This window comes from Ctenocephalides felis, unplaced genomic scaffold (genome assembly GCF_003426905.1).
Source record: "Ctenocephalides felis isolate EL2017-DRISC unplaced genomic scaffold, ASM342690v1 CF-g0.4_SCAFFOLD_03573, whole genome shotgun sequence".
Classification (NCBI taxonomy): Eukaryota; Metazoa; Arthropoda; class Insecta; order Siphonaptera; family Pulicidae; genus Ctenocephalides; species Ctenocephalides felis.
This window is the reverse complement of record NW_020539727.1, coordinates 7,016,416-7,042,900: the sequence shown is the minus strand read 5'-3', so window position 1 is coordinate 7,042,900 and position 26,485 is coordinate 7,016,416. Positions and strand designations below refer to the sequence as shown.

General features: G+C 29.3%; 1 protein-coding gene and 1 non-coding gene across 2 annotated transcripts in view; one reads left to right on the top strand and one right to left on the bottom strand.

Annotated features, from left to right (window-relative positions):
* LOC113389405 overlaps positions 1–26,485 on the top strand; it is a gene marked incomplete in the record, with an annotated part of 586,125 nt that overhangs the window by 418,885 nt on the left and 140,755 nt on the right.
* Trnak-uuu lies at positions 915–987 on the bottom strand. The gene has a single exon. It is a non-coding gene; the product is annotated as a tRNA-Lys (tRNA).

The following is a 26,485-nucleotide window of genomic DNA, read 5'->3' as shown; positions in this document are numbered from 1 at the left end:
TTCATATATTTTTGACTACACACATACCTATTGGTGCAATAAGAACAACTGGACAAATGCTACTTTATAAAATAATTAGTAAGTTGTTAATAAATTATATATATATGAGAATGAACTTGCTCTTTTTTGATACTCGTTTATTGAAAAATAATATAATAATTTATAGTAAACACAACATGTCTGAAATATGTTTTTGTAAGAAATCTTTGTCGCAGGTCTTCAGTTAGAAATTTCGACTTATATTCATAGGTTCTAGATTTCATCTGATTTCAAGTAGATATAATAATAATGATAATATAATAATAGTACAATACAAATTTCTAGGCAAATTCCCGAATCTTTTTCTACAACACATAATTTATCTGACCTCAATGTCAAAATCAATATCGATATTTTTTCCTTAGTATTTCTAACACTACACCTGACAAATACGAAATTGGGCGGTTGCTGTTCAAATAAACACTTTAAGCATTATTAATAAATATTAGTTTTCTCAATCAAGTGATAGTTTTATTTGAAAGTTGAAATGTGATCTGATTTAAGTCTTTTCCCCTGTTAAATAAGTACCTCTAATTCTGATAATTTGAAATCTGCTACGGCCATCTAATATAAAAGTAATCGAACACTGAAGTTGAATTAAATATTCAAATACATAAATACAAATTGAATAAATTTATTAAAATTTAAATGTTCAAAGAATACCTCTCCAGTTATATACAAATCATACCCGGATGCTCAGTCAATGGATTGACATTTAATTTAGACAATCTGAGAACTACAAGTAAAAATTGCTGATGTATAGTGATAAGTGCAAACATTATTTTAAAAAAAATCCGGAGAGCAGAGATTCTGATTATATGGATAGTCTATTGTTATCCAGCAGCAAGTCAAATACAATATATTTGCAAAATAGACGCCCGAACAGGGACTTGAACCCTGGACCCTTGGATTAAAAGTCCAATGCTCTACCGACTGAGCTATCCGGGCTCCGAAGAGATTCCGGAAAGCAGAGATCCTACACTGCTTTCTAGCAGCAAGTCAAATACGATATACATATTTGCAAAATAAAATTTATTAAAAAATAATAATAATTTAATGAAGTATAGCTCACCAAAAATAACTAGTTAAAAAAAACTCTCTTAATTCAATACTAACAGATTTGGTAAAATTAAATCAACATGCTGAATTTTTTTCATACAATGTCAACAGAGTTAACAATGTCCAAAAATATCATTGTTGAACATCTGCAAGTACATTTAAACAGTCTCTAAAACAAATTTGCCGTCGGGCACAAAATGCTTAACGATATCAGTACATTTTACTCGAACAGTAACAACTTGACATGTCCATTATTATTACGGGAAGAAAACATTGCAACATTACACGTGTAATTTGACGTGATTTATAACAAGCTCTGCGAATCCCACGGTATCAATTTACAAAAATACAGGAAATGTTAGGAAAAAACTCAATAAAGTCGATTACATTTTTGTAAAAATAGATTTTGGTTTGTAAATTGACAACAACAAAAGTACTCGTAAGAGACATTATAGAATTAAATAAAATCAATAAGAATTGAGATTTAACTATATGATAAAATGATCAACTGTTTACTTCAAAAATAAAATTTTCGTTTTCACTAAAAATAATCAATACGATTTCCAATCGATTGACTGTAAGCTGAAAAATTCAGTACGTACATTTGCGTGGTATAGATTCTGATTAGACATAAAAGCGCGCGGCCAAACTTTGATGGATTTTGGAATTCAACCGCTTATGGTATGCATATAATATTTTATCTATGAAATCGTCATATAAAATTTATCTAAAACATCATCCAAAATTTTTTGAACAAATAATTACAAAGAAACAGCATGGCAGATTTTTACCAAAAACCTATATAGCAAAATTCCCAAACAATATATTTCGAACACTTTTTGGATTTTTAAAATAGATTCAAAATTGACTTCCAGTGTCTTAAATGCTTCCAAATTGACAAAAAAATCTCTAAAAGTTCTAGCTCATAATATTAACTTTTAGATTAACAATTAGTGTCATCTTCATTGAAAATTCGACGCTCTACAGAACAGGTTTTTTATAATTTGTTTTGTAGAGTGTCAAATTTTGAATAAAACTCATTCATTTATTTGCTGAATTATATCTACAAAACATTTTTAAAAATTTTGAAATTTTTTTCATAGAATTACCATACCAAATTTTGATTGAATTGCGCACTATCTAAAAGAGAATATTAAAAGCTAAAACTTAGAGATTTTTTTTTATCAATTTGAAAGCATTTGAGCTCCTGTGAGAAAGGAAATTTGGAAACGTCCATATTAAGGACCACCCTAATGCATACATACATACATGTACACATACATCTATTACTACTAAATTATTACTATAATGATTGCGATTACTATAACTTACTTTACGGAAAGTTAGCAAAGCTCATACGTCTCGTTAAGCCTGAATTTTGGGAAACACCTCATACAAACTAACAACCCCTTCTCAAATTTTCATTTACTTCTATCACCACCAAAACCTTAATTAAAAATAAAACGAGCGACAATTACTATCTACATTGTAATTGCTAAACATAACATCATACCCCCTAATAGCCATCAACCCCCAACAACCGGCACAAACAACGGCAAGGGCGTTCGCTCCACTTTGATTATTTGCCACTTGCCGATAAGCGATCTTCCTTCGGCTGTAATGCGGTTAGATTATCGATATAATGTAGTTTATGCGATTATATCGATGCAATAAATCAAGCCATTTACCATCAAGCCAACCCCTTGAAAGCGGCAGCAGCCCCATGTACTGGGTAATACGTTTAAGTCTATCACACACCACGAAGTTATGGGATAAGATCATTATGGTTGAGCATCATAGGAAAATATTATATGGGAGATAAGAAAATAGCTTAGCTTAGAAAGAGTTATAGATTACTTATACATTTCTTATAAAGTTATATAAATATTTCCGAACGAGTCCCGTTTGTTATCTCTAGTAAATGGCATTCGCTAATTTTATGTATCCTCGACCGATTAAGTCATTCTGAAACGTTTGAAACCAAAATTAAAAAAAAAACTAGTAAGGTGTATGGCATCGTGCCTTAAGGCAAATTGCTGGAACTTCCCGCACCGTAACAAAATGTTCGAGGAATACTGAATGTTTTCAAATAGATTATTATAAATATTGTAACATTGTCTAATATTTATAAAAACTTAAACTGAATCGCAAAGTTAAAATTATTTGTTTAAAATATATTAGAACTTTAGTCAGAATTAAAAATAAAATCTGAATTATTTTCGATATACAAAAGAAAACTAAAAGAAAATACACATTTTTTTTTTTCAAAATCAATTATTGAGCAGCAGAAAGCAGAAAGCAGAAAGTTCTTTGAATCATTTAAATCGGACGTTTAGTTCTCTCAAAAACTGCCATTTTTTACATATTTAGCTCCGTATATTCGAAATGGCTGGGCCTGCCTCTGCCAAAAACTAATAAACACTTCTCCCATTCATTACTAATTGAATGTTTTTTAGATTATTCAAATCGGATACTCCGTTCTCTCAAAAAGTCGATTTCTATTTTCTGCACTCTTTGCTCCGTATCTCCGAAACGGCTGGATGTATGTATAAAATTTGTCCTTTCCTCGAATGTGTTTTTATATGAGTATATAATTGAAGTTGTTCGGAAAGTCACTACGACGTTTTTTTGAACCTAACATCACACTCAAGCCCTATAATTATTAAATCATTTGAAAATCTATATTTTAAGGCTTGTGTGTAAAAATTTCTGATCAATTACATGAAGTAATTTTTGTATGGTGTCACTTTGAATATGAAAATAATTAAGCAGCATTTTCGACATATTTTACTTTTTTATATAGACTAGGCTATAGACAAGGTAAAAAAACCCGTTAAGGTCAGAATGAAATTGACAGATATGTACGGAAATGTCGTGTTGATAGTACGAAAGCGCCAAAACTGGTTTGCTAAATTTCATTCGTGGTATTTTGATGTCCAAGATGTACCAAGTTCAAGAAACACGGTTAAAGTTGATAAAACCGCGAGTAAGGCATTAGTTCATGAAAACCGACGAATAACAATACATGAGATTCCATTAGAGTAAAAATTTAACAAATTTAACAGTTCATGGCCACTCAAAAGGTCTGAGATTTTCCTCGAAACTCAATGTATGGTTCTCATAGAAAGAAACCTATGTCGTCGCACTGGCATACGCGATTCGCCTCTGAAAAGTCTTGAAAATTATCAGGTTTTGAAGCGAATTGTCACTAGGAATTTCAAATGGCATGTAAGGAATACAATATACACATTTGTCAATGAAACAAAAAAGAAGAACCTGCTCAAAACAGGCAGAGGCCGAAGTTTGCTAGAAAAGGGTGATGCAGTATGTTTGGTAAGATTTTAAAGGAGTTGTTCATTTTTAGCTTTTCCAGTATGACACAACGGTTAATTTGAATGCCTTGTGTCATCAGCTGGATAAACTAAATGATATACTTCAATAGAAAAGGTCAGAATAAACCCACAATCAAGGTATAGTTCTGCATCAAGACGACGCAAGACCTCACATAAGTTTGGTAATTTGCCAGAAGCTTTTGAAGCTTGAATGGAACCCAATGACACATTTATCATATTCTTCAGATCTGCCATCATAGTACCATTTTTGTTCCGGCCACCAAAAAAAGAATTTAGGCGGTAAAACCTTTAGGGTTGGGCGGGGCTAGTTGAGCAAATTTTTACTTAAACCGATGTAGCTCCTCAATGAAAAGTCTCAATAAATTCCTATACGGCTTAATGGATTTGTTGTTTATCGCTCAACAAAAGTGTTAATACTATTTTTTGGTAATAAGTAAAATTTAAAAGCTACAGCTGTTTAAATGCAAAAAGTCAAGTATGCTCAATGTACCCCATAGGTGGGGCGAGTTGAGCACTAACAAAGTATAATGAAATCATAGGTTTAATGTCGATTAGTGATGAAATAAAATAAGTTTTTAATGACCAGTTCTATATTTATAGTCTTCAGACAGAGAAAACAAAACTTATAGTAATTTGCTTTGAATAACTAACGAAAAGTAGAATCAACAAAACAATATCGTATTTTAAGAATCATTTTACCATTATATTCAGTATTTTTGTTTAAAATCATTATTTCTTTATATTATTACTCATAGAGTTAGCTTAAATCTCAAAAATAATAATTAATTTTAGGAAGTTAATGGTAATTGTCTCAGTGACAGAACAAGTTTAGCCACTATGCTCAACTAACCCCAACTCGGAATTTCACAATAAAAGTGAGTTTATAAAAAACCGTGAGAAATATACCCAGAATCTCTGTGCATATTAAAAGTACTATAATTATATGAAAGAATAACATTTACCATTTAACATTTAGATATTTCGATTGCTCAACTTGCCCCTATGCTCAACTAGCCCCGCCCTACCCTACCTCAAATCAGCCTGTCAAAAAGCATTTCGATCAGTTTTTTGCCAATAACGACCAAAAAAAATATGATATCGGGATTATGATCATACCAGAAATATGACGAAAGATATTCGATCAAAACTGCCAATATATAATTTATTAAAGTAATTACTTATTGTACGAAAATTGTGCCAAAATGTCTATAAAAAACTAAGTTATTTTCCGAACAACCCAATATATGAGTCATGAAATATCTATTATTCCTATTTTATATTTCATGACTCACCGAGTTGACCTTGTATAAAGGTCTCAGTCTCCTACAATTCATTTGGCATGTGCACCAATAAGCGGAACAAGTGGGAACACTTAACACATAGTGTTATTTTAGATTTTAATATTTTATATTTTAAATTATAATACACTGATGATGACACAAACCTAGTCTCGAAACGTTTGTAAAATTAATATTATTTAATAAATTAGTGCAACAAAGGAGTTCTGTTTGTCTGTTCATATTTCTAAATTAATATATATATATATATATATATATATATATATATATATATATATATGTGTGTGTGTGTGTGTGTGTGTGTTTAGCCATAAACATATATATTTAGCGAGTTCATTTGCTCAGCGGCGGCATTGCTCGTCGTATATTGCGGCTGGCACCGCAATGCCTCCAAATTTGCTTTTGGAGGTGCGAAACTGCGGATTCCCATTCATGCTTATTTACTTTCCTGCGCTTTCAAATAAACCCACCAAAACATACTCACACACATGTGCATTTATATATATATATATATATATATATATATATATATATATATATATATATATATTCTATTCACATGGCTGGTGCACTCGATCGGGTAAACTAGAATTACATTCGAGTAATATACAGTACGATTTAATTACGTCAACAGAGAAAGCTTTCATTTCAGTTACGAATAGGGTACATTTAGTTTATTAAAAATGACCTGTGCATAAAAATGTCAGCAAATACTTCTAGTATAGGTAGTTAGTCATAATTGGGTAGTTAGTCATAACCACTGGGTTGCCATCCATTAAAAAAAATACATATGAAGTCAAAACAATTGCTGAATGCCCTAAGTGTGACAGATTGTAATTAAAACTTTACAAAAATTTTTTTAAAAAAATAAAAAAATGACTTGTGTTGAGAATCCAGTTACTAATCCATACTTTGATATAAGTTAAATTAATATTATTATTTTCAGAAAAATCAATTATTCAAAGATCAATACTTTTTTATGACAGCAACGTGTAGGTGCTAAACTGAAATATCCATAAAAATAAAAAATATTTTTATGGCAAATATGGACAAAACGTTACTCGTATATGGACAAAATGACGCAGTGGCCTTATTTACAAATTGGCCAGTTTTAGTAATTGCATAACACGAAGAAAGCCATAGTCACAATTCTGTCAGATGTTGAGCGTCATTGTCATAGTCTTTCTGCAGTAATCAGTTCAAATAGTCCAGTCATTTAAGCTTAAATTAGCTAAGAATCTCTGAATTCGAGATACCCAGCTGTAAGTCTGTAAATACTTAGAAAATTCGTATTGACACCCTACGATATGTAGGTTCTGAGACAACTTTATGGCGTCAATATACAAGTATTTACAGATTTACAGCTGTATATCTCGAATTCCTTGGTGTACTTACTATAATGACTGCACTAAAACATGTATCGCACCTTCAAAAGTTAATTTTGAAGATGGTTTTGGCATGTTTTTTGGGACTTATTCATTGTTATTTGTAACTATTTCAATTAAAATTAATGAACTTATGCCAGTACCAGTAAATTCAACAAATTTTATTGCAATAATCAGAGGTTTGATGGGCTTTGATTAATTATTCATTATTGTTTAATTTCAGACTTACTGACATACTTATACTGAAAACAAAAGGACATAGTACTATATTTCAAAAAATACTCGGGTAGCTAATTTGAGACCAAGAAAAAAGAGAATAGAATCTTGTCAAAGGTTGGCTTTGAAATACACTTTGCATATTTATACACCACACAAAAGCATTTTATATTAGAAATTAAAAGCATCTTCTTTAAAGAGATGCTTTTTTCTAAAGAGATTGAAAGAGACTTACTTGACAAATCTAGTACTAGTAAATTCAGCTAATTTAATAATCAGGTGTTTGATGGAACTCTGATTAATTATACATTTTCGCTTTCTAGACTGACATATTCATACAAAGGACAAAAAGACATAGTACTATTTTTCAAGAACTACACGGGTAGTTCATTTGAGACAAAAAAAATTGAATCTTGTCAAAGGTTGGCTTAAAATATGAGATTTATATTTATACACTCTGTAAAAGCATTTTATATTAGAATCTAAGGGCATCTTCTCTGAAGAGATGCCTTTTTTCTAAAGAGATGTCTCATTGTTCGAAAAAATCGACTTACTTGACCGATCTAGTACTAGTAAATTCAAACAATTTAATTGCAATAATCAGAGGTTTGATGGAATTTTGATTAATTATTCATTTTTATTTTCTTTTAAACTGACACATTCATACAAAGGACAAAAGGACATAATACTATCTTTAAAACACTACTCGGGTAGTTAATTTGAAACCAGGAAAAAAGAAAATTGAAACTTGTCAAAGGTTGGTTTTGAAATATGAAATGTATATTTATACACTATACAAAAGAAAAATAAGCGAAACACAAAAATTTATAAAAGAATCTAAGAGAATCTTCTCTGAAGAGAATCAATTTTTCTGAAAAGATGTATGCGCGAAGAAATCGATTTACTTGACAAAATCAAATTTATGCAATTACACTGTACTCAAATATTCCTATGTAAGCCATTATCCTATTATCTCAGATGCAATCTATTTTTAATCAGCAGAATCAGATCTATTTAATAGGTGTTCATAAATTGGACAAAGTTACCTATTTGGGCCTATTACTGGTATCGACGTGTGTTTTTAAAACAGCAAACAAAAAAAAAAACAAAATAGTGGTAAATGGCATCGTGCATTAAGGAAAATTGGTCGACCTTCAGTACCGTAATAGAAAATCTTGGTACGGAACACAAAAAAATTTACACAAAATGTGTACACATTATTAAAATCTCTATAAAATATCTGATAATTTGATGTACATATGTCCAATAAACATTTTTGACCGCCAAATGTAATTTTTTTCAACTTATTTTTATTGAGAGTCCATAACCGTTGGACCTACCTTCTAAAAAATTTATTCAGTTCTTCACTTCGTCAATACGAGTAAAATGTTTTCTGAATTATTAAAATCGGACGCACGGTCTTTTAAAAACTGAGTTACAGTTTTTGGCACTTTTTGCACTATATTTTCGGAACAGCTAGACCTGCCTTCGCCAAAAACTAACCAGCACGCCTCCATATCAATACACATCAAATGTTTTTTAAATTATTCAAATCGGTGGATCGGTGTTTCCGAAATCGTCGACGAAACTTTGTATCCGCATACACACACATACATCCATTTTTTCTAAGGTATGCCAAAATATTCAGAAACCTTTGAAACGTAAAGATATATAAAAATTTTCATTTTCGATTTTTTGCACATAAATCATTACTTGTTTTTTGTGAAAAAATGTTTATACATAGAGACATCTGCTCGGATCCGTACATTTGCTCTGTAGAAATCAGAAGCATGGACTCTAAAGTCGACCAAAACTATCTGGGAAATTTTGAAAAGTGGTGATGGAGGCAATTGCAGAAAAAAAAGTGGGCAGATAAGATATCAAGTGAAGAAATTATTAGAAAAGTTGAACTCTACTGATCACGATTATTAAAGGAAAAATGGTTTGGATCCATTCTGCAAAAAAATGCCTTCTAAAAAGACAAGGAAGTGAAAGCCAAAGAACAGGACCAGGACCAGGACCAGGACCAGGAAGTATGAAAAAAATGCATAAAAGTGTCAGAAAAGGAAAAGCAACCATTCTAGCTTTGTATCTAGCTTTTGTTGGAAGGCAACCCAACGATCGTTCTTTCCTTTTGTGATACTAAGTTCTATATATAGTGCTAAAAGTACCCACAAAGGCTATTTTAACTAGGAAATATCTTTAGGTCTACATTGTTAAATAAAAACTAGCATCACTACTGCTTGATATCAGGTTGTACGAGGCACAAGACTTGAAATCGTACTTAGTATAATGACTCAGCAACTTCATAAAAAGCAACCATTGGTTTGTAGTAGCATTTGTAGATGTCTTACATCAAGGACCTGCTTTTGGACAGACTACTATTTATTATTATTATAGAGACATCACCGTCAAGTGTAATTATATTGCAATAACAGCCATCTCAGTGCAAAAGTTTGTTGCGTGAATAATTTAATTTTTATATAAATAATTCAATTACATCAAATTTAATATATTTTGGAGTACGTCGATGATTCAGTATTCCATTTTCAGACATCACCGTTGGTTGTAATTTCATTGTAACGAGTACTACAGCTGTGTTTATGTGATGCTATTCTGCAGCTATAATTGAAACTTCGGTTTGTTTATACTTCTCTGCTAAATATTGCGTAACATTTACTGTCAGACATGTACAATTTAATCAAATATATATCTGCTTTAGACAAGATAATTAAGCACCCGGGTTTTAATTAAATAAAATTGCAATATTAATCTTTTAAATGACTGCTTTAGACGTAATTTTTCAATATCTTTTATAACAGAATGAGAAAATTTATGTGGAATTACAAAGAAACCCTCAGGCTTACTCTTCAAGGATTTGGATGAAACTTTGCATGGTGATAGAGTTGATAGTTGAACTGAACTCCATGAAATATTATAGGCCCATGAAAAGTTGTTTAACTCTTTGGGGATGGCTGTCCATCTGAGTGGACAAACATACTCTATCAGACACAGACTATTTTATAAACATAGACTCAGTTTGCATCGAAAAGTTGAATAAATTACATATGGCTGTGATAAATAGTGTTGTATTTTGAAAATAATTTTCAGTTTATTTCTTATTCATTTTCAGTTAGTAGAATTTTTAGCCATTTTCTTTGCTATATAGCCTTTTTTAAATATTAAAAAAGACCGAGCGCTTTTAAATATGGCAAAACGATTGGTAAATTTTGTGAATTAAGCAGTAGTGAAGATGAGTTCCAAATAGACAATCATACAGACAAATTTTACGAAATTACTATTCGCACCGAAGGTAGTGATGAATGTGATGATATTATCCAACCAACAAAAAGAAGAAATTCGACAAATTGAATGAAGAGTGGAAAGACAGTAGCGAATGTGTCGATTCTCCTTCAATCATAGAGTTTGACACACATCAATAAAGACCCCAACTACAAGTAATATAAGATCAAATAGATTATTTTACTTTATATTTTAAAAATGTATTATTAGACAATATAATAGAAATAACAAACCATTATGGCAACAAAAAATGAACAAATATACTGACTAGTCAGTGGCATATTCTATATGCGAGAGAAAGAAAAAGGGATTGTTATGTCTGTTCTGATAGAAAAGCGAAAGGAGGAAGGCGGCGAAAAACATTTTATTGTAAAACATGTCATAATCAACCAGCTATGCATTTTGGAAACTGTTTTTGTCACCTTTCTGTAAAATGATCAAAAATAAATTAATATTATAAAAGCATATCCTTCAATGATCACACATTTTTATCAAACAAATTGCATAACATACACAATGAAATCAAGTTTACAGCCGGTACGGTAGATTGTTTTGAAATCGGTGCCATTCCGTAAGTGTTAACTATAAATATTAATCTAGTGCGTTTGCCTATCATCTCTATAAAGAAAAATAGGTGTTTTTTACTTCTAATTTAGATCTATGTTCATTTCGCAATACGCATCGATATCAGTAGATCCTATTTAGTAATAGACCGAACTAGATAATCTTAACCAATTTATGGACACCGGTTTGCGTTAAATAGATCCGATTCCGTAGATTAGGAATAGATGCATCTAAGATAATAGGAAAATGGCTTATATAGGCCTAGGCCTATTTGCGTGCAGTATAATCACATGAATTAGATCTCTCAAGTATATCGATTACTCTTAGACATGTATTGACTGCAGAGTTACAGGGTGGACCAAGAAATAATCGTTCATATATTGAATATTTTATATAATATTTAAAAGAATTTCTTTTGTGAGGTAAAATAGTGAGAAAATCCTTGAAAATCATCTTGGGACCTGGAGTATATTGATTAATTGAGTAATCATTGTTTTTATGGAACATCTCTCTAATGATGTTAGAGATTTGTTAGAAACTGGTGGCACCAAGCTTGATACTGGTATAAAAATTACTTATTTATTTTTATCTCTGTAAAATATTCAGTTAGCCTAATCCAAATCTAGTAACCAAAACTCAAAAGCCAAGTATCTTTTTAGGTTAAATCAATATATTACCATACAGACTCTAAAACATATTTATTACCAACTTATACTGTTTATGTTATTATTGTTGTATTTTTTATTTGAACAACAGCCAGAAGTGCTCTATGAGCTGTCTTGTGAAGGATTTTCAATATCTAGCTTTTATTAGATGGAAACCATCTAATAAAAGCTAGATATTAAAAAACCATTTTATTAGATGGAAACCAACCAATGGTTGTTCTTTCTATTTGTGATACTTCCAAAGTTCCAATTTGTTAATTTGTGCATATTATTAATATTAAATTGGTAAAACATGCACATTTAAAAAAAATTCTATTAAGAATTATTCTATTAAGAAATATTAAATATATTCTTGATTTTGATTAATTCTATTAACTTACCTAATATATTAAGTTGGATGGTAGTAACACTTTCACAGTTGTCTTCTGGTGCAATAAATGTTCCTTCGCAAGTATATAAATCTTCATCAGAAATTTGTGTAGACGACAATCTTAATTCTGTCACATCGCCACCAGTATTGTGGACGATATTTAATCTACAAAAAAAAAATTAATATATTAATAAAACATCGCTAAATTAAAAGCATTGATTTAATGAATAGATCGTTAATACCTTTAAACTTCACATAAAAACAAGAAATGCGTTATATTTATTTATATTTCGTTCTTATCCAAACGTAGTTCAAATATGTTATTAGTTGTATGCATTTAGGAAAAAAAAATTAAAAAAACAACAAATATTATTTTGAGATTATGTATTAAATACTCTTAACACAAGCTACTTTTTGGTAAAAAAACGTCAATAATGTTGAATTATGATTATTATCAAATTTTGTATGGCAAACACGACATGCCAAACCATAGCCAGATTGAGCAATAGTTGTAATTTGAACTTTATTCGTTTTGCTAAATATGGTTATGTGATTATATAATTCACATTTTTGATTATAAAAACAAGATAAAAGTAATATTCAATTATGATTAGTTTTCATCTAAACGTAATTGAAATATATTATTAGTTGTATGTATTTAGTAATAAATAATTTAAAAAAAATACAAATAGAGATTCATAAACATGAGATTTTTTTTACTAAATAACGTCAATAATGTGAAATTATAATCAGATATATTTTGGTATAGCAAGCACGTCATGCCAAACCATAACCTGATTGAGAAATTGCTGTAATTAGAACTTTATTTATTATTTGCTAAATATTGTTAAGTGATTTTTTTTAAGAATGTGCTTTAACACTACTAATTTAATACATAGATCTTCAAAACCTATAATAATGACATGTTTGATTACGAAAACAAGCAAAAATTAATATTCATCTATGTTTAGTTCTTAACGTAGTTGAAATATGTTATTAGTTGTATATATTCAGTAATAAATAGTTTAAAAAAATACAAGCTATTACAAATTTAATACTCCAAACATGAGCTTTTTTTCAGTAAAAAACGTTAATAATGTTGAATTATGATCATTAAAAAGTTGTTGTATAAATCAGGATACAGTATTGTATGGCAAGCACGCCTTGCCAAACCACACCCTGATTGAGAAATAATTTTAATAATATTTTTATATGGAATTTTTAGAATTGAGAAACACATTCTTTTTTACCACTTATAACACAACAATATATCTAATTTATAAAGTGTATTTTTAATTACCTGAGGGTTAAAAACTCTATGTAACACCTTTAAAGTAAAAATAACATAATATAATAAAATACATATTTAAAATTGAAAAAACTTATAATCATGATTAGAAAGTTAATTTAATAAAATTACCACCTAAAGATAGTTTACTTGAATGATTAAGTTTACTTAACTATAGAAAAATTTACATCCAACTTATTGAAAAAAAGTCACTTCGGCTGTAAAGTATTATAAAATAGTACAGATTCATTTATAAGATTGTTAGTAATGTTTTATCAATATAATATATTACTAATAATTATTAGCTTTGGATGACAAATAATATTATTGTGAAATTATTAATTGATTACTCCGAAAATCAGTTTTTTTTAGTTAAAAACGTCATTAATGTGAAATTATGATCAGATACAGTTTGGAATGGCAAGCACGCTATGCCAAACCATACCCTAATTGAGCAACAGTTGTACTTGGATTCATTTTGCGAATTATTGTTATGTGATTTTCTTAAAAATTGTCAAATATATTATTTTTTTATATGTTTGATATAATACTAATCATTGTATATGGAATCATTGTAACAGTATATCTAATTTATAAAAGAAAGAGGAACCTGATGGTGAAAATTTCTATGTAGCATCCTTATAGTGTTAATAGTGTAATGAAATACATATTTTTAAATTGCAAAAATTCAAATTATGATTAGAAATTCAACTTAATAAAATTTCCACATAAAGATAGTGCACTTGAATGTGTATGTTTACTTGACTATACAAAAATTCACACCCAATTTATTTAAGAAGTTACTTTTGCTGATTGCTGTATTATATAAACTCCTATATATTCCAAAACACACACAAATATAAGGTTGTCAAATATCTCCCTTCCGCCTTTTTGTATTATAAACCAAGAGCAAAAAAGCGGAAGGGAGATATTTGACAACCTAATATATATATATATATATATATATATATATATATATATATATCATTTATAAGATTGTTAGTGACGTTATCAATGTAATAATTTACTAATTATTATTAGTGTATATATATAACTGCATAGTGTGATATTTCACATCAAAGATCAAAACGTAATTAGATTTATTCGATAATTAAATTTTGCCATGTACAAATTCATTAGGATAAATTACCTCTAAATGTCATTACAAGCGAAATCTATTATGGGCATTGTCGATTTTGCTAATTATATAATTAATTTGATTTTGACATAAACAGATGCAAAACAGATCCATCAAATATGTTTTTGTCCTGATTTCAATCGAGGGAAATTGTATGAAACAGAAAATAATTTGATTGAATTTATATTTAAAAGATGATAGTTAAAAATCTCTAAGAGTTTCAGAAAAATATGATTAATATATTTTTCCACTCTTTTTGGTATACTTTATAAAAATCAATGTAAAAGTTATTGCCATATAGATCTTTATATATCAATTATCAATTGAGGTGTACAAATATTAATAATAAAAATATACACTTCTGTATGTAATAAGACCTTTGATTTTCTATTACCAAATTTGATTTTCTAGGACTAAATTAATATAAATTCGCCCCTGACTTTGCCTTCCATCAATCCATTTTTTGGCTCCATTGACGACATTTTAGGGCACGATAATCCGATTAGATGTAATAAAAAGATCATCCATATTACCCTTTCTATTTAGAATAGAAAAGCTAACTAACCCATATCATTCCTTCTTAGAGTGCGGAAAATAACAACGGGTGCACCATGGAAGGAAATACAAAAAAGATAGGGGAAAATAGGTGAAAACGTAACTACCTACCTTCTAAAAAATATGACAAGAGTATTACTTGTTGAGAACATGCAAAATTTTTTGGCTAACGTATTTGCAATATTCTAACTGAGTTCTCGGTATAATTTCATGTTGGTTTTTTATTTCTAATGTTGAAATTTATTTCCGAAATTTAAATTCAGACTTGATTTATATCAAATAAAAATATTCGAAAGTGTTATGATTCTAAATAATACATGGAAACAAAAATATAATCAGTAATCAAGAAGTAAAGAAGTTTATATCTATTGGTTTCTTAAATTTTCACCATCCTAAAGTATGCAAGAAGTAATCAAAATATATATAATACATAAACTTATAAAAATTCATAATTCTATAAATTTGTCCAGTATGATTGAATTAATTTATTAGAAAAAATTATAATTTAGTATAGTAAAGTAGTTAAAAAAATAATTATAGACTTTCACCATCAGATAATTTATACGGAAAGAAATAAAATGATGAAAATAAAATCAATATTTATATAATTTTCAATATTGACAATTATTTTGAATTAAGTTTGAATAATATTAAATTGTTTAAATATTTTCTGTTTTAATTTATTTTTACTGACAAAATATTGCTTTGATTATATAACATTTTTTAATAATCAAACATTAATTGTTCGTTTTATAGAACCTCGACCGGTCACCTCTAAATTAGCTCAGGGGCCCAATTCTGTCGTAAAATAGACCAATGTTATGGCAAGGCCAAGTTTTATAGCTGTTTTCATACAAAATGCTACTAAATACTAATAAAACGCCATGTGTTTGCTGTGCAATCAAGCGTTTCACACAGAAAATGCAACTTCACTCATATGCTATCAAGCCACGTCACAAAGATGCAGTTATGATAAGATCGTGCATTTTCTAGGTCAGATTTTTTATCTTAAACGCCTGACTCCACAGCAACCACATAGGATTTTGACAGCATTTAGTACCATTTTGTATAAAATCTACTACATAACATGAACTTGCCATAACATTAGTCTATTTTAAAAAAAGAATCGGCTTATCAATCTAACAAAATTGTAAAGTATAACAAATCAATGTTATGCCAAGACTATGTTATGAAGAATTTTCCATACAAATTGGTACTAAATATTGACAAAAACCGTGTGGTTGCTGTGCAGTCAGGTATTTTTCTCAGAATGTCAAATAGAAAACCCAACCTAGAAACCGCACAAATGTCAATAAAACTATGTTAGATAACAGGGTCTTTCTGACTCGGCTTCATGACATACAAGTGACGTTGCAGTTTATGTGTGAAACGCCTAAATGCACAGCAACTACATGACATTTTGACAGTATTCATAAGGATTTAGTAGCATAATGTATGAAAGTTGGAGCGTAACATGGCCTTGCCATAACATTGGTCTGTTATAAGGAAGAATCGGCTAATTAATTTATCTACTAAACCCATAGTGTCTTCTAAGTTCTTTAAACATAATATGCTCCTGCTAAAAGAATTCTTGCACTACGCTAAGAAACCGCAAATAGCCTGTTCTAAATTAATACTTGGATCATTCTAAAACGATTGTAGTGTAGTGTTGGCTAAATTGTATACGTTTTTTTAAAATAATATGATTATATAATTAATTATTATGCACTGTACCTACATTGTTCGTGTTGAATTTTTTCATTAAACTTCTACTAGCCATCAACTCTCCTGATAAAAAATGGAAATAACTTAATCATTATTCATAAGAAATGATTTAATATATAAATAGTTAAAATAATTAGCAATAAAAATATTGCGAATTTTATATCGAATGGAAAAACAACTACTGAATTGTTTTTTTCCTTGAAGTGTACAATGTCCCTTTTCGGCCGACTATTGTAAATTTATCAAATTTATTGAATGTTCATTACTGTACAGTTGTAAATAAAAGAGATAATAAAAAAAAGCTTCTAATAGTCTCCTCTAATTTCCAATTGGCTCATTCTAACAAAATAGTAGTGTTAGCTTAACTACTAAACTGGAAATGTCTACTAATTTTTTCAAGCCTTAACTACTAAATTAGAGGTACTACTGCTAAGAGGTTGCAATACTGCATCGATGCTGACGTTGTCCGTTTCCTTTAACGTTGGCCGGTCTCCCCTAAATTACCACTCGGATAATTCTTACAAAATAATAGTATCAGAAGAATTCATAATGTCTATTTATTTATTTTTTAAGCTTAATGTGCAACTGCTAAGATGTTGCAATACTGCATCAATGCTAACGTTGACCGTATCCTTTAACCGTGACCGGTCTCCCCTAAATTACCACTCGGATAATTCCAATACAATAATAGTGTTAGTTTTGTGTAGTAAATTCGTATAGTGGTTGTGTATCTGTGCGTTATCAGAGGGATAATCATGATTAATGCCGAACGCGAAAATACTATAAATCCACCCGCAGGTCATTAATAACGCAGACCGCGGCCGGCGGCGGCGCTGCCATCGTACTTAGGACTAAATGATCCGACAATGGCGTTTTGTTACATTCAATTGCATTGAAATTAACTTACTTCGAAATCTTTTGGAAGAAGAATGGAATAAAGCTCTGAATTTGAGAATTGTATACTAAAGATAATTTATGCCTATTGAGAACAACCTAACATAAAGACTATAAAGTCCATGTCTAATGCCACAATATTGTCAGAAGTATTCAAGTTATTCATAAGTAAGTCATATTAAACGGGCAGTTCTACCCTATGGCAGGCCCATGAGCTGTGTTAAACTCCAATTCGAATCAAAGAAGAATGATGTGAGAAATTTAACATTGCTAAGTAATTGTTATTTTACAAACTATACTATTTCCAATTATATTTAAACTATATTTTCAAGTAAAAATGAACATAGCTACTGCACGATATCAGGTTGTCTAGAGATTTATTTGAACTCAAGACCTCGTCCAAACGAGTCTGCGAGCTTAAACATTAAAAGTTTATACAAAAAACGACATTTTAGAAAACCGGTTTTCGAATGGCAGTTTTTTCGGAAGACCGGTTTCAACCGGTTCTCGAATTTAGAAAATAATTTTTGCTCGAATATTCTGCAATAACAAAAAAAAATTGACAAATTCAGTGTATTTTTTTTTAATTACAATATTTATTACAACTGTTAAATAATTTAACATCTAGTGATAATAATAAACAATAACATAAATTTGAATAAAGAGAGTATAAAAAAAGGATAGAATTTTTCATTAAAATGATATGTTTAGTGTAAGTAGTATGATGAATTGTTTAGTGTAATTTAAAGCAGTTTTTGACTGATTTTATAAATTGTTCAATTTTAAGAACAGTAAAATAATTTATTTTAATTTTAATTAGTAGAAAAAAGTAATAATAATTGATTTGGATTGAAAAATTATCCATTATTGATGCATATTTTTATGATGATGAAAGGAAAGATTTCGAATATATAAAAATATTAGGTTTTTAAATACAGAATTTTTATTAAACTAAAAATGTGTAAGTATGTGATGTATTTTTTCTTTCTTCAATCCAAGCCTTTATATAGTATAGCTAATCTGACTAATTTTGGATTTCAAATGTTGAAGTTCACTTAGCAAAAATCTGGTATATTTGGCTGTATTTGTCATTTTCAATTTATACATTGAAAACCGATTTTGTCTATTAATTTCATAATTTCCACCAGGAAGCCGGTTTTTAAAGCCGGTTTTTAAAGCCGGTTTTTAAAGCCGGTGTTTAAAAACTGGTTCTTGAAAACCGAGAAACCTTACATTACACCGTAAAATATCCGTATTAGTAAATATTATTCCATTATTACTTATTACTACAAGTGATGATAAAAAATTATATTTTGTACATATTTGTAACTATGCATGTTCCATTAACCAATTAACTGTGATTTACAAATATACTCGTCATAGAGAACTGGCAGAATTTTGTGTATTGGAGAGTAGTGTATATGTAATTAGTATAAAACAGGAATACTATTTGCTATTCAAATTGAAATTTTTGAAAGAAAAATTGAGACTATGAGTCAAGTTGTTTAGAAAGGTTTGAGACTCTGTCTGTATAAAGTAAGTACTTGGATAAGTTTGCATTTTACCTTAAGTCTAGTTGCATAAAATTCTAAAAATATGGAAATAATATAATTGATTAATAAGGATTAATATCTAGTTATTTAAATAAGATTATACTATTATTTTATAAATAGCAGGGGCGTAAAAGTCCAATTTGACTCTGAGCAATTATATTGAAAAAACCAACACAATTACATCATAATTGCTATATTTAAAAGTCACTCATTTAGGTACAATTAAATGTACTCAGAATTGCCTTTTGTTCCTCAAATTACGCTAAATTTAACTAAAATCAAAATTTTTAGCATAGAAAAGTGAAAATGTTAATATTGGCGTACTGAAACTTATTTAACACTGGTATTTCAATTATTCAATAAGCAAATCGTACAAAATAATATCAATATAATGTTCTGAAAACTTATCAAACAGAAAATACTATATAGATTTGAATAAGGAAGTAAATAACTCAATTTAATTTTAATAATTCTCTGAAAGTTCAAGAAATTTAATTAAAAATGTCAGATATTTAGTTTATTTATATACCTCTAAATTAAATTATACGATTAGTGCTACCTTTTAAGTAGACGATTTACTAAAAAAGTGAATGAACTACTAAATGAAAAAGTGTATATAATCGAGTTTTAACTATACAAAAAAATTATATAGATGAAGTTTGAATAAATCTAGAATATAGATTTATATAGAAAATTTATATCATTTATATAGAAAATGGTCTAGACATATTTGTAGATATAAATTAGTATCAAAACAAAAATTTAAATAACTTTCTTGCAAATAATAAATAATGAAATCTTTAGAATGATGTAAGAAGAAAATAGAGTATTCAGGATTTTTTCCTATCAATTCGTAAATGAATAAAAACATACAGTTTCTTTATCACCATAAATAAATTAAACAGACTTCGATTACACCTAATAAAAAATTACGTTCACCATTCCCATCATGATCTTCTCGCGAACGAAAACATTCGCGAGAAGTTCGATCGAAATTTCAGCTCGTTTTTAAAAAAATAAGACATTCGAAGAGAAATTTACTTCTGGGAATAGAAGTGGAGAAAAATAAAAAGATTTGTTCGTTGTTCTTCGAAGCATAACATTTCCTAATGTATCACTTATTGGACTTGCTAAGACCCGACGCCGAGTTTTACCACAGATAATACTGGGGAAATAGACAGGTGGCTGGAGACAGGAAGGTAATAGTAAGCAGATTTATTGGTTGTTGATTTTTAGATAAGCGATAGTATTATATAGTGTCTACTCTATAAGCCAAAAATAAAAACTAGTTGGTATTGGTATTTTGTCTCGAGGCACAATAGATAAACTTCGCGATATGTTTAATTAATCGACTTAATCAATAAGAAATAAATTAATTTAAGAGTAATTAAAAGTATTCCAAGTGGATTTATTACACATTCTTGAAAACGCACGAACACGTTAACTAGGAGTATTTTCTGAAAGCAAATTTTCACAAATTAATAATGTTTAAAATTGAACCAGTTGCCAAAGGACTTTAATATTTAGTATGTTCATTAAGACCAAGTACTCTATCGTTATACCAAGTAAATCGTCTAATTTTAACTTTAACAAACGTCAAAACTACTCATTTTCTCAAACTTTGATGAATTTTTAAAATTAAACTACTTGTAGTAAGGCCGTAATATTTCAGTAAGTTCTATAAGACCATGATATTTATTGCCAAAAAAAGTTTCATAAAAATCGGCTTAATTTTTTTTTCAACAGTTAATTACCAGAAAGCGGCTCGGCTTCACCTAAAAACTAATCAGTATCATTTCCAACTAATATCTTTCGAACAGATTTTAATTTAAAATTTTAAATATTTATTTGGACGAAAAGTTTAACTCTTTATTCCAAATTACAAAGAAACGGCTCGGCCGATCATTGCATAAAACTGAGAAATAATAATCCTCATCGAAATACATCAAATGCCTTTTAAATTTCTGAAATCGGTCTAGCCGTTTTAGAGCAAACGTCGATGAAAGATCTAATTTTGACAAATGCCAAAAAAAAAATTAATAATTTTTGCAAACTTTGACAAATTTTTAAAGTTAAACGAGTTGTCGTAAGACCGTAATATTTTAGTATGATCTATAATAATAAAAATCGTCAAATAACATTTTTTTACAAGAAAACGGCCCGGCCGATCTCTACCAAGAACTAATCAGCACGATTCTCAACTAATACCTTTTGAATTTTCAAAATCAAAATCATAAAGAAACTGCTTGGCCGATCGTCGCACAAAACGACACATGCACACACACACGAATATACTTTTTTCTAAATTTGGTCTCATTCGATTCAGAATGGCTTGAAACGTCGACAAAACATAAAATTAGCGAACCGGATTTTTCGATGAAAACAAACTTCTCTTCCGGGAAGTTAATTATATTAGAACCTAGCTGTAATAATGCATAATTGTTTGATTCAGCCTAACAGTATTCTTGTCTTTCAGTGTACCTGTCTACCAATAAACCTGTCAATTTGTTTATCTGTCTACATATTCTATAAAACTGATATAAAGAATTTAATCATTATTATAATCAATTTTTTATATTGAATGTTTTTTTTTATAATTTATAAGACATTATCCCTATAGTTGTTTATATCTACATCAAAATATAACAATATATTTTTTAAGTTTATTCTCAAAATGTCTACTTCAGCTTTACTACTAAAAAACCGAGAAACCCATTACAAATAACAAACGTCTTGGGAAAAACTTTAAATTAAAACGCACAGAATGACTATAATATATTTAAAGAGCATATTTTACCACATTTTGAAAAAATCTATTCACATTGACGTTTTAATTAGACTGAAGTTTGATTGAACACTAAATTATGAAAATTAAAGTCATGCATTTCATCATTCGCAAATAAGATTAGAATTTGGAATCGAGGAATTACTTATAATTTGCACCATTTGGAAAAAATCAAATTGATCCTTATAATATTACATTGTACTAAATTTGCAATAAGATTCTCATTAAATGCCAAAAAAATATTGAAACTAATTCATGGTATAGCATCCAAAAGGAAACAAATGTAATAAATTTAGCATATGTTTTTTTATATATGAATATATACGACTTATTGGTACATATTGCAGTTATATACATCAGCCATATATATATATATATATATATATAAAATGGTAGATATCTTCATTGTGGAAAACGTTTCATCGTTACAATTTTATGATGATGATATAAAATTACATGTGGAAAAGTTTGGTTCAATAATGAGTTCCTTTCTGATATGTATTTGATGCATGACATTTGAAGATTCTGAACTGACACATGAATGAATATATATTTTAGATGTAATTTTGAAATGATTGATGTATAATGAATATAAATAAATAAATCAATTCTGGATAATATAAAAAAAAATCCTTCCTTCACTGATAATTTCTTTGCCTAATCGAAATGATTCCTCGTCTACAATTTCTCTATCTCTCCAAATGGATCGTCATCAAACAAATTCGCCATTGTTTGCAGTTGATGTACGATTTCCGAGGCCATTTCGAGTTTCTTCATCATCTATTTTGCGAATAATAATAATGATAATAGAATCTTGATACAATAGAAGAACAAAGCCGAGAGAACATTATCAGATAGATTTGATATAGGCTGCGAGGTTAGTTAGTTTGTCATAAATAGAGCTCAGGCTTTATTTCATTGTTTCAGAATGGATGAGGATGAAGATTTATCTCGTAGGAATATGGATGAGGAAAGTTTTGTTTCTTATTGTGAGGAAATGGGTTTTTGTGCAAGGTCTTTTATTCGCGCGAAATATTGAGTAGATCATATAAATGGTCCTTAGATTACTTACAGATAACTGCAAGGTTACTTAATGTTAATATTACTTCGTAAGTAGTATTGATATTTTGCCTTGAGGCAAGTTATACAAACTTCTCGATATGTGTAAATAATCTACTTAATCAATAAAAAATCTAGTGGATTTATTACACATAATTGTAAACGAAAGAACACTCTATTGTTATTCCAAGTATATCGTCCAATTTTAATTTTGACAAACGTCAAAAAAACTACTCATTTTCTCAAACATTGTTGAATTTTTAAAATTAAACTACTTGCGATAGGGCCGTAATATTTCAGTAAGTTCTATAAGACTATGATATATATTGCCAAAAAAAGTTCCATAAAAATTGGCTTAAATTTTTATTCAACAGTTAATTACAAAAAAATCAACAAGACAGGTAGCAATGCCAACAAAGAATGTACTAGCAGCTAAATAATTCTTGAACTTAATGATTTTTCAACAAGTTCAAAACTGTTACTGTTTTTCTTTATCTCATTTTGTAACTTTTTCATCATATATTTTTTACTTGATAATTTTAACTATATAATATATTTACTTGACAAAAACCTAATAATGTAACAAAAAAATTTCTGAAAAGTGAAAATAAAATATTTTCAAAACAAATTAAATTTAGGTTTGAAATATTCGCCAGAAACAAAATAGTAGACTTCGGATAGCAAAAATACAATTCTTAATATATTATTTATTGTCAAATTCGCTAGTGAAAAAAAATCAAAAAATCAGTTCCGAAACGTATTTTCGAAAATACATATTTTCAAAAAAAACAATTATTTCAATTACTGAAATATTTAAGAGAAGAAAACATACCTATTATCTTTGAAAATCTTAATATATTTTTATTTTCAAATGTAATTGTTTTATCAACACAAGCAGAAAGTTATTTGAATCATTCAATTCGGATGCATATTTCTCTCAAAAAACTGCAATTTTTTGTATATTTAGCTCTGTATCTTCGAAATGGCTGGGCCTGCCTTTGCCAAAAACTAATAGTCATTTCTCCCAATCATTACAAATTGAATGTCTTGCACATCATTCAAATCAGATGCTCCGTTCTCTCAAAAACTCGATTGCTATTTTCTGAACTCTTTGCTCTTAATCTCCGTAAATGCTGGACCTGCCTTTGCAAAAAACTAATCAGCACATCTCCATATCAAGAGGAATTGAATGTTTTTGAACCATTCAAATTGGTTATCCGTGCGCCCGAAAACGTGAACGAAAAAATACGGACTTACAAAACACACATACACACACATCCATTTTTTTCTAAGGTATGCGAAAATATTCAGAAACCTTTGAAACTTCAAAATGTATAAAAATTTTCATTTTCGATTTTTTTGCGATTACCATAACTTACCCTACGGGAAGTTAGAAACCTAAAAATGACATAGTTTTTACTAGTGAATGTAAGCAAAATGCGTTGGTGGTGACTATGTAATTTTTAGATTTCTCTGTCTCCAATTTTTTCAATATTAAAACTATCAAGTACCTATTATAGAATTTTCCAAACCTAATTAAATGCGTCAACTTTTGATGAAACTTGCTAAAAACACTTTAGTACATTTTTTTTCAAGAAGGGCCTCTTAAATTCAACCAATTTTAAAAATTTTAATTTCAAAGTTCAACAAAAGTCTTCATTCTTGACAACTTGGGGTGATTGTGTTATTATTTTTTACTGTGATGCTAGAAATTTTATTCACGGTTACTGTTACAAAGTTTGAATAACCACAATAACCAAAAAATTTGATCAAAACCAAAAAGTTTGACCAAAACTTTAGGTCGTGCTTAACTGCATAGAATAATTCTTCTTAAAAAAATCATGATAGCAACGATCAGTACTGTCACCCACTTATGGCTGACGTCGAGTTCTGGGACACCCTGTACAAGCTGGCCATCCAACATCATCAATTACCCTGCATATCTATCTGCATCCCTGACCAAATTTTAATAGATTCACACACGATCAAGCCCAAAATAGCCCCCATCAAAACCGATCTCTTGTGACTTGAGGACGAGAGCTCTCAATCCTTAACACAATCACGTCGCTCGGTCCTTCTAGTCCTTCTAGTCCTCTGGCAGAAATGAGGTCCTGGGGGGATTCGAACCGGGCACTGCACTTAGCGACGCTCTTGTAGCTCTCTTGTCGCTCACATGATAGTAACGGGGACGACGTATTACCCACCAGGAGAGCCCCGAGTCGCTTGATAAACCGTTTTCAGGTGTCTTAATAAACAGTCTGGGAAAGGAGTCGAGGTGAGGGAAATTGACTTGAGTGGAGTTTATGGTAGAAGAGTGTTTACTCAGGTGAATTAAAATAAATCAAGGAAATCATGAGATAATGGGTTCAACATACAACTTTTCTATTGTTAGAAGTGTATAAGTAATATTTAATCATCAGATTCACGCACGGTCCTGGTCAGGATTTGGAAAGAAGTGGCATACCAAAGAGAAGCCTTCCGAACATGTGTGATCCTAATTTGAAAGAATGAATTTTAGAACATGTTGCCAATAAATAAGATAAACAATGCTAGCTATATCCATAAACCATTCTTGATTAAAACCTTTAACATGTTTAAATATTTTTTCAATTGCATAGGGTGTTGCGTGGCACAAGTGTCTAATTTGACTTTGAGCAATTATATTGTAAAAACCAAAATAATTATATCAAACTGACAACTATCTGACTATGTTCAGTGAAAATTTCAACTAATTCATCATTCTAAAAATGTATCTTTTTTGCTTCTTTTTGAATTTGTAACCTGGTCCTTTATACCCCATTAGCGGAGTAAATTGGGACAAATTGGAGCATACAGGCATAATATTTTATTTGAATTGATCATAATTGAAATATTATTATCAATACAAGGCTATAACTACAAATCATAATTGAAAAAAAAGTTGTTTTTGAAAATTGGTATAGATGGTATTTGAATCTAGATAGTAATAAATGCAGCTAAAGAAGTTGTATATATGATACACAACTCAAGATTGTTAAAAAATAGTACTGTATTATACGTAATATTTCTGCATATAAAAATTAAATAGCCAATTATTTTTTATTGCTAGTGCTTTATAAGATGTTTTGTTTTATATATAAACAATCACCATTTTATAAAATAATAAAAAAGTAATATTGTTAACGATCGATATTATTTTTAATATAAGTAATATTTCAGGTATTTTACATATTTTCCAATATACTACAGTAACTATC